We start from the raw sequence: 10,453 nt of genomic DNA, 5'->3' as shown, positions 1-10,453 counted from the left end.
ATCCTGCTGCAGATCGAATAAGCCAGAGTCTCCTAGAAATGGGGACAGGAATTCACCCTAAGTGAATCTTACCTAGCAAGTTAGGTAAACACTGCTAAAATGCCTTAATCTCTTTTTAACCTAGTAATTCTTGGCAAGGTGTGTCGAAAAATGTCTTCTCTTTTTAATAAGCTTGTTATTTTGGAATAACTTTAGATATGCCTGGAAGTTGTAAAGGTGATAAAGAGCGAGCCCATATACTTCCTCCCATCTATTTCCACCTAATGTGAAGATCTTACACAACCATGGTCCATTTGTCAAAACAAAGAAACTAACACTGACAAATTACTGTTGACTGTGTTAGGAATCACTTGTCTTGGACATGGAAGGAAAGGAAAGACAGGCCAGCCCGGAGTCCCTTTTTTTTTTCCTATTCCTCAGGGAGCTGAAGGCACACAGCGTTGGTAGGAGGTGCGTGATTAAGAAGCAAGTTGAGTTTAGCTCTTTGCTGTATCTATTGCAAGAAATGAAGACCCTTCTCAGCAATCAGACTGTTGACCTTCCAGAAAATGTCAACAGCACTCTGAAGGGACCCATGATTACTGTGAAGGGCCCCCGAAGAACCCTGTGGAGGGTTCCTCAGTAGAAGTCAGTCTCCTCGGAAAGAAAAAGAAGAGGCTCTGAGTTGACAAATGGTGGGAAATGGAAAAGAACTGTCTACTGTTCTCACTATCTGTGGTCACCTACAGGCCATGGTCAAGGACTCTACACTGGGCTTCCTTTACCAGATGAGGTCTGTGTATGCTCGTCTCCCTGTTAATGTCATTACTCAGGAGAATGGTTCTCTTGTTGAAATCCAGAATTTCTTGGGTAAAATTCGGGGCGTCTGGGTGCCTCAGTTTGTTAAGCATCAGACTTTGGCTCAGGTCATGATCTCAGGGTTTGTGAGTCTGAGCCTCTCGTGGGGCTCTCTGCTGTCAGCACAAAGCCTGCTTGGGATCCTCTGTCCTGGCTCTCTCTCTCTGCCCCTCCCCCACTCACGCTTGCAGTGCTCTCTTTTTCTCCCTCAAAAATAAACATTAAAAAAATACATCCACAGGCCTCGCTGAGGCCAGGTGTTGTTTGTTCAGCATCTCAAGCCCAGACAGATGAGTTAATTCTTGAAGGAAATGACATTGAAACTGTAGCAAACTCAGCTGCTTTAATTCAGCAAGCCACAACAGTGAAAAACAAGGAAAATTTGGGGATGGTTTGTATGTTTCTGAAAAAGGAACAGTTCAGCAGACCGATGGATAAGATCTAAGTTGTCCAGCTACAGAAATAACAAGATGCCAGATGAGTTTTCAGACTTATTTGTGATATTTTAAAGATGCAATAAAAGCTGTATTGATTTGGAGCTTTTTCTTAAACCAATAAAAAAAAAAAAAAGAAGAAGAAGCAAACTGAGTTTATTTCCCACAGGATTTACACTGTTCTGGTAAGAACAAAGTACATATGCATGCACAGGCTATGAAATGCAAATTATGTAACTTCGGTGACTTCATAGATGAGTTAAATACACTTCGTTTTTATTTTATTTATTTATTATTTTATATTCTAGAGTTCTTTTTTTTTTTCTAATGCTTATTTATTTATTTTTGAGAGACAGACAGAGAGAGAGAGAGATGCAAGGGGAGGGACAGAGAGAGAGGGAGACAGGGAATCCCAAGCAGGCTCTGCACTGTCAGCATGGAGGCTGATATGGGACTTGAACCCACGAACCGTGAGATCAAGACCTGAGCTGAAATCAGGAGTCAGAGGCTTAACCGACTGAGCCACCCAGGTGCCCTGAGTTAAATACGCTTCTATTTGCCTTTAGAACTGGCATTGCAAAATTCACACTAACAACTAAAAATTTTGTTTCCTTTACTTGGCAAGGCATTAAAGAGCAAATAAAAAATACCGTGACTCGTTGAGGGAGAGACTGGGGAAGACGGAAAAAAAAAACTTTATACTTCAGTTCCACAACTGCACTTTTCCCCTACTTTTTGGACCAGGGGCTCCACATTTTCATTTTGCACTGGGTCCCACAAATTATGTAGCCAGTCCAGCTGATCCCTAGTCAAGAGGCATTGTCCTAACTCAACGATCACCACCATCAGAAAATGGTAGTGATTGTGGCAGCCAGACAGACAAGTAGAAAGACGTGTCAGGAGAAGGGGACTTTCTGCCATTCTGGGCAATAACATCAATGGAGGGGGTTTAGTCTCCCACATGCACCAGCCCAGGTGGCTATTGGCACCTCAGGGTGATTCCTGATATTTTAGCACTCCTAGATATAACCCGGGGCAGTGGGATCCTGGTTGGACGTACCCAGTGGCCCAGTGCTCTCTGATGCAGACTGTGCAATGGCAATGCCACATCAAGAAGCAGTTAAACACTTGACCTGCCCCAGGCCTGTGGCTTTTGCATGTGCCACTCTGTATTACACTGCTTAATTATTTTTGTGCTCCAGTGGGCAGTTCTTCCTTTTTAGCTCGACTATTAAATCAAAGAAATATCCTCCGCATCTCCAAAGCCTGCTAACTCATTAAACACAGAATGGGGTGTTTCTGTGAAAAGGCAGCGCGGTGGGTTTGGGACAGCAGCTTTAATTTATATCTGAAAACAAATTAGGCTAATGGAGCAGAACAGCTACAAATGCTCTACAACCAACCTGCACCAGGAAACAGAACATGGCTCTTTGGCTAATTAAAGGACACGATGGCTCTCTCTTCCACTGTGAAATTTTTTTGCGATGTGTCTTTTAGGATCAGGTGCTTCTTTTAAAATAAGAAGTGGGGGTGGGGTGGGGCGGCGCCTGGGTGGCTCAGTCGGTTGAGCATCCGACTTCGGCTCGGGTCATGATCTCACGGTTTGTGGGTTCGAGCCCCGCGTCGGGCTCTGTGCTGACAGCTCAGAGCCTGGACCCTGCTTCAGGTTCTGTGTGTCCCTCTCTCTCTGCCCCTCCCCCACTCACGCTCTGTCTCTCAAAAATGAATAAATGTTGAAAAATAAAATAAAATAAAATAAAATAAGAAGGATCTCCAGCTGGTGATGTGAGGTCTGTCCTCCCCGGTGGAGTGAAGCCACGCTGCTGGGACACATGGAAAGAGACTCCAGCCACGAGCATGAGGAATGACGCTTCATGTCTCAAGGTGACCATTGGCAGCCCTGGGCATGGGCTTGTCCTGTGTCACCCAGCGGTAAGACTCGCGATCAAGCACCAAGCGCAGTTAGTAGGAGGCCCACTCAAACATGCACCGCCCAGAGCTCTTCCCTCTGTGGAAATCAGAACAGGGGGTTCCTCTCCCTTCCCCTCCCCAACAAGCCTCTCACTTGGCTTCTCCCAACCCCCAGTTCTCTACGCCTCTTGTTCCCATACTCCGTCTTCAGCTGCCCTCTTTATTGTTTTTTCCTTCCCCTGCACCCATGTGATTTCTGCCAAGGTGGGGACTTTCTCTACCTTGTTCCTGGCTGTGTCCCGGTCCCTTACATGTTGCCCAGTACGTGCTAAGGGCTGGATCATTATTTGTTGAATGAACAGGCAAGTGCAACAGTCAAGCCTACTTCTCTCCATGCCACATCCTTAAGAAACCCCTGCGCACAGATACATGACGCACACCTCCCCAAATTTGCATGTGTGGTCCCTCCCTCCCCTTTCTACCTGTGCCGGGCTCTTCTCTCTCTGTCTGCATCCTCCTGGAGCCTCTACAACTCCGTAATGCCTTCCCGCGGTGCACACTCGATACTGAGCCGCGCTGAACGGGGCTTCTATAGTCCGCAGCCTCCCCCCAAGAAATGCTAAGCAACACCAGATAGTGCCACTTGTGTCTTTTCCCCTATCCTGGTGCTTTCGATGTTTGAGGAATGTATATGTAAATGAGCTATCCAAAGACGCACAGCTAGTTAGTGGCAGGGACCAGGCTAGTGCCCAGATATACTGGTCTTCCATACATGGCACTTTGTTATTTCCATCAGAGAATGCCTCCGAGAAGCCCTTCTCACCAACTTCCCCCAAACCCACCGTGTAGTTTCCGCACGTCTACAAGTGTCAGCTTCCTGGCATCCAGCCTGTATGGTGTCTTCCAAAAACAAACGCTTCCTTAATTCGTCGTCGTCCTAATTCCTCACCTTGAATCGCAAGGTCATCCGATTGATTAATTTTCACAAAGTGTTAAAGCACAGAGAGATCTGGGGCAGGAAGAGTTGGCTGGAATTTCCAGATGTTTTGAAGTTAGTTACACCGAAGGAATAACATCCTGGGCACATTTGCAAGGTTTTTGGAGTCTGTTCCGTGAACACATTTTCTTTTTCATGAAAAATCTCAAACACACATAAAAATAACAGGACCAGTACGTTAGTAGGAATGATACAAACCTCGTAGATTCATCACTCAGCTTAACAATTATTAATGACTTACAACATTTCCTTTTTCTTTATTATTCTTTGTTGAATTATTTTGAAGCATATTCCAGAGACGGCATATCGTTTTATCCTTCTTCAAAATGCCCCCCCTTTTTTTTTTAACATAACCACCCCTAACAAATTAACAATAATAATTACTTAAAAATGCAATAAAATTTTCACGGAGGTGTTTGGAGGGGGTGGGTAGAGCTTCTCTGTACTCTCTAAGTGTATAACAGAACAGAAATAAACCCCACTGAAGAGGCCTGTGTGTATCCATTTTACCTTCTCAGGAATTTTAGATGGAAGTCTGAAACGGCCCAGACTTCTTTTCCTGGATGAGTGGAGCTTCACTGGAACTTTCTTAAGAATCTAGAATTTTCTCCTCTTAGGGTCTCAGTAAATGCTGGCTTTGGAGAGCTGCATTCTCTCTGGGGACCATCCCCAGGCCATGCTTACACCGTCCAGGCCCTTTAAAGCTGGCCTCTCTGTTCACCACCTACCGGCAGTCTAAACACCCTTTCATTTTCTTGGCCCTTCCATTTCATAAGCATAGTGACCAGGCAACAATAAAGAGAAGGTATTCGGATTAGTTAAGTGAATTAATATTCAAGTTTAAACTTTCAAAAATCCCGATATCATCTATACGGGATCCACAGGGCTGGGGAGAGAGAGCTAAAGAGACCCCAGGATGTGAACCGCCTGGCAGAGCCTTTCTTGCCTCACCAGAAAGAACTTGACCATGGGCAGGTCATCCCCAGAAGATTCTCTGGCCGCTTCCAAGGGCCAACGCCCTGTCGCCGCTCACACCCTCCCAGATTTGGCAGGACCCAATTCCTCCCCCTCTTTCCCTCCTTCCTCCCACCCACCCCTGAAGCTCATTTCCCTCCCTTCTAGAGCACAGCTTGTTTTCTCTCGTTGCTAAGCAGCCTGGTGCTCTCTGGCAGTGCTTGCTGTCGCCTGTCCACTCCCGCCCTATTCCGATTATTCACATTAACCCTCTGTGACATAGATTAAAAACCTGGGGTTGGGTGACAGTCCGAAGGATCACATCAGGGGGCCAATGACAATCTACGCTTTGCGGTCCCTAGCACTGTATCCTCTCTGGGGTCGAGGAAGTGTGATGGCTGAGGGTCCCAAGTCCACACACAGCTGACTTTGAGTTCGGATCCCAGCACTCAGTAATGGAGTGACGTAGTAACTTCTGGGAAATTACTCACTCTTTCCAACTAAGCCATGGTCTTCTTGTCTGTGAAAGGGAATAACATAATGGTTGCTGCATTTGCCTCCTCTGAAGGTTAAATTACTTAAAGCGTGTCGAGGGCTCAGTATAGTGTCTGTCATGTAGTGAGAACTCACAATATATTAGCTGATACTGATGCAATTTGCACAGCACTGCCACGTCCGGCATCTGCTTTCACAACAGTGTTAGTTACCTCGTGGAGGTAACCATTAATACTTCCATTTGCGGCGTGGAAAACACAGGACAGAGAGGTAAAGCAACTTGCTCAAAGACAAACAGCTAAACTAATATTGGAGTGGGACTAGTTTTGTGTTTTATGTTGTCACTGGGTCCCAGACCTATCTGAGGCTTAAGATCAATCCCACCCGGACCCTTCTTTGGGGAAGGGAATTTATTTGGAAGCAATCAACCCCATAGGCTTTGTTTCCAACTTCGAAACAGTATAGTATTTGAAGTATAATATTTGATCAATACAGTAAATCCTCCCCAAGATGAAAATATGCGTGCATCCATTTCCATATCTGGTATAATGAGAATGAACAGATGATTTGGGCTTCAAGTCAGACCACGAGGGCTGGAAAGGGAAAATTTGGCCTTGAAGTACATGGTACTGACTCACACCTGCAATTCATACTACGCATAGAGCTTAGGGAAGCCAAGCTTCATAAAAGAAAAGGAAGAGCACATAACGCTATTCCTGAAAAAGCAGATAATGTTAAGTCTTATCTCTCAGCCCCTAATTCTAATTATGCTACTTCCTCTTGTTAAAGGTGGTGAATCCAGCCAGCTTCCAAGGACTCGGGAGGCTCAGATGTGATGCCTGAAACTCTTTCCCTTAGTTGTGTTTTGCAGCCCGAGGCTGCACTTGACTGCAGCCTGGTCCTGGTCTCTCAGGGGGACCTAGTGAGAGCCCCCAAGCCTTGGCTTTCTCCTCTTCTGGAAGATCAGCTTGAAGACCGCACAACACTAACGTGGCATTTGAGTACCCCTTTTCCAATTTTTGTTACACCCTCGACCATTATTTAGTCGACATTTTCTTTGAGTGCCTTCCTTTTATGATTAAAAACTTTTTTCAATCCTTGTGTGAGCCAGGAGAGGATGGGCTTTGCTGAAATAACGAACCCTGGTATCTCAATGGCTTTCGCACAGCAAAGGTTTATTTTTCATTTGCGTGACATCCAACGTGAGTCCGACGACTGTGCAGGGCCGCTTTCCTTGAAGGGGAGTCTTAGCCAATGGCCCTGACATCCAGGCCCCCTCCATTTTGTAATGCCACCGCCTCAAGACGTGGTGAAGACATTCAGGACATGCTACCCCACCATGTGCCGCTTTGGTATATTGATTTTGAGTTGAAGGCCTTTGAAAAACAGCAAATGCAGGGAGAGACAAGGCTTACTCTGAATTCTCTTTATTTGCCTACGTTCCAGAAGGACTCAATTATCTTAACCCTCTTTCCCGAGAGCCAGGAAAGCTCGATTCTAATCGCGGGAGAGGAGACTGGATGCGAACACCACACCCAGGCAAACTGGGTCACAAACAATCACGTCTCCCATCTGTTCTTCCAAAGGCCCATTCATCTTTCCTAAAAATCATTGACTCTCCCCTGAGTTGCCCTTCCCCTGCTTCCCCTGTTAAGATGACACATGAACTCTCATTGAGGCGGGGGTATTCATGTTTTTTCTTGTGATGCCCTGTGCACATACTATTTAAAATGAACACATGTGTATGCCTTTACTTCCGTTCATCTGCCTGCTGTCAGTTTACTTTGTAGACTCAGCTATTGAACCAAGGAGGGCGGAGGGAACGTCTTTCCTCCCCGACTGTGGCATCCAGGGTCACGGAGGCAGGAGAGAGAGAGAGAGAGAGGCAGGAGGCCTGCACACTGGCTTAGGAGTTCTGAGCCCAGAAGGGAGGTCAGTTGTTTCTGCTCGCGTTTTGCTGGTGATGAGCTGTCCCGCGGCCCCGCCTAACTGCAAAGGGGCGTGGAAGTGGGCGTGAGGCACGTAAGGTATTTGCTTAGCCCAACGCCCCGCCAGTGGGACGGAAATGGAAAGCTGGTGTTATCGCTTGCAGTGAATAAGAGATGGTCATAAATAGAGGTAACGAGAACAACGTGTTACATTCTAGGTGGGTATTTTTGTCTGCTGAACACTCGGATTCTTAGATTGATTTTCTTGCGCAAGAGATGTTGGGGGTGCAGGGGAGAGATACAGGTGTTGAAGGCATATTCACACCACATGGAGAGCCCTCTCTAATTTCCGAAGGAATCAGAAAGATTGCAGGATAACTGAAGCGGGAATAACTTTCTCATTATAGGAGTGCAGGTTTTGCTTAACACCTTGCCGTGTGCTGTCTAAAATCATCTCTCTTTCCACCCAAAAACTCCCAGTGGACGCCAGGCGTCCACCTGCCATGCTCTGGGACACGCTGCCCTCATTGGACTGGGTCAACATCACTCTCCAAGGCAGGAATAAATATGAGCTGTGGGTGTGCCTGGTGCGAAGAGCACAGAGATGATGATTAACACCCCCACCCCCACCCCGAAGATCTCAGAGAATGGAGAGACCGAGAAATAAACCAACAGTTCCAATCCAACGCACAAAACGCGTTTGGGAACCCCGAGGTGTTATTGCAGTAATCCTTGAATGACCGCTGATTTTCCCAGAAAAATTCTGTCACGTCCTCCTTGTTTTGTGTTCACTGTTTGATTTTGCTTCCTTTTAATTTTTCTTTCGGTGATGTCGATGGTATTCTATTTAAGGTAAAACCCATGGGTAGAAGGGAAAAAACCCCAGCTAATGTTTTCTAGATACTTTGAGTCCAGTGCCTCTTAAGGCATGAGACGTACTCAGGGGGCCACGTTGATAAGAAACATAAGGCTGTTTCAGGATGTGGGGAAGCCGGATTGCGAGGTGTGGAGAAGGCTCATAACTATGTCAGATCAATACAGCCGTTATCGACTGAACTCACTGAATGGAGGGGATAGGCGGCAAGCCCTGGGTCCAGCCCAGGGTCCTGGCATGTAGCACCGAGTGCCTTGTGAGCAAGTTTTCTTCTTGGGAAACTCAGAGAATTGGACGAAATGTGCAGTTCCTGAACTCTGAATGTTCATAGATGCAAAGGGAGCTCTCTCATCAAGCCTGCCCACAGGGGACAGATGACCTCGGAGTTCCTGGACTCTATGTTTAGCCTCAGCCATCCCCTCATTTGTTATTCTAGTGCATTTGGGGGAAAACAGTATTAACCTCATCACTGCTGCTTCCATTTACTTCATACTTACTGTGTGCCAGGGGCTTTAGCAGTATTAATTAACTTAATCTTTTAAAAATGAGTACCGTGGGGCGCCTGGGTGGCTCAGTCGGTTAAGCGTCCGACTTCGGCTCAGGTCATGATCTCACAGTCCGTTAGTTCGAGCCCCGCATCGGGCTCTGTGCTGACAGCTGAACCTGGAGCCTGTTTCGGATTCTGCGTCTCCCTCTCTCTCTGCCCCTCCCCTATTCATGCTCTGTCTCTCTCTGTCTCAAAAATAAATAAACGTTAAAAAAAAATTAAAAAAAAAAGGAATAACTGACACACACACACACACACAAATGAGTACCGTTATCATGCCCATTTTAGAGATGGGAAAACTGAGGCACAGGGGGGTTCAACGCGTTCTTTGGTATCCGGTATCTAGAAAGATGCAGGCAGGTGTTCAGTCCCAGGCAGTCTGGGTCCAGATCTTGCAGTCACTACCTTGCAGCGCCTCTAGGCAAGGGAGTTACAAGTGCTAATAATAAGATGAGGAGACAATGACAGACGTTGCACATGTACCGGAGTGGAGTCCTTTTAGAGAAGAAACAGCATGGATCACACGGTGTGGGAGAAGGGGAAATGCCTCATATTGTTATGGACCTACCAGGCTTTAGGTACATGAACACCTTTGCTCCTCCCAGCAGCCTCAGGAGGTAGGGCCATTACCACCCCCCAGCCCAGGTCATACAGCTGGTAAGTGGTGGACACGAGGTCCCCCAAAGACCCAAGTGCCTTAGGGCGGAGCTGGTGCCCCAGACCACTGCCTGGACACCAGCAAGGGCAGGGATAGGGAATCCACATCTGTCGGTCGAGGAACCATGGGTCTGAGTGTGGTGAGGGGGCAGCTGGTGACACCTTTGCTGGGGACATGAAGGGCGTCCTGAGTTCAGACGTCTTAGGGCCAATGCCTTGGGGTAAACGGGTCTCCTGTTTGGACAGGACGCTGTGCTGGCAGGCGTAAGAAAGAGAGATGCAGTCGCCTTAACATAGTCCAATCAACCTGACGGGTCTGTTTCCAGCAAAGACACCCTGTGCATAGGGGACGCCTAGCGACAAGACGAGTGTCTGGTCTTAAGTGCCGCAGGACTAGATTATACCCTTGTTTTGTGGAAAATCATCTATAAGCCACAGTCGCTCTGGACCAGGGTTCCTCAACCTGAATTGTTCCCCCAGTATCCCTAAAATTTCTTCCAAGTCTCAGAACCTAAAAAAAAAAAAAAAAAAAAGGATTTGCATACAGTACTTTATGTATGGAGTTGCTCAGCACAGCAGAGAGGAGGAGACACAGAATCCTAAGCGGGCTCCAGGCTTCAGTTCATTTTTAAGTGCTTATTTATTTTGAGAGAGAGAGAGAGAGACAGAGGGAGAGAGAGCACAGCAGAGAGAGAGAGAAAGAAGAGAGAATCCCAAGCAGGCTGCATACTATCGAGCAGAGCCAGACGTTGGGGGGGGGGGGGGAGGTCTGGGGGTGGGGAGGGTTGAGGGAGGAAGGGGCTGGATGCCAAGACCCTG

The 10,453-nt window shown here is 47.0% G+C and overlaps 1 long non-coding RNA gene and 1 pseudogene across 1 annotated transcript; one reads left to right on the top strand and one right to left on the bottom strand.

Moving 5' to 3' along the window:
- The first annotated feature begins 505 nt into the window (after positions 1-505).
- Positions 506-1,275, top strand: LOC128775479 (60S ribosomal protein L9-like; annotated as a pseudogene).
- A 2,091-nt stretch (positions 1,276-3,366) lies between these two features.
- Positions 3,367-5,223, bottom strand: LOC109263634 (uncharacterized). Its single transcript, XR_002078303.2, has 3 exons — positions 5,131-5,223; positions 4,690-4,940; positions 3,367-4,323 (listed from the first exon to the last, which is right to left on the bottom strand). It is a non-coding gene; the product is annotated as an uncharacterized LOC109263634 (long non-coding RNA).
- Positions 5,224-10,453: the final 5,230 nt, after the last annotated feature.

This window comes from Panthera pardus, unplaced genomic scaffold (assembly GCF_024362965.1).
Source record: "Panthera pardus isolate Hobbes unplaced genomic scaffold, ASM2436296v1 HiC_scaffold_8, whole genome shotgun sequence".
Lineage (NCBI taxonomy): Eukaryota > Metazoa > Chordata > Mammalia > Carnivora > Felidae > Panthera > Panthera pardus.
This window is presented reverse-complemented; position numbering and strand designations above follow the sequence as displayed.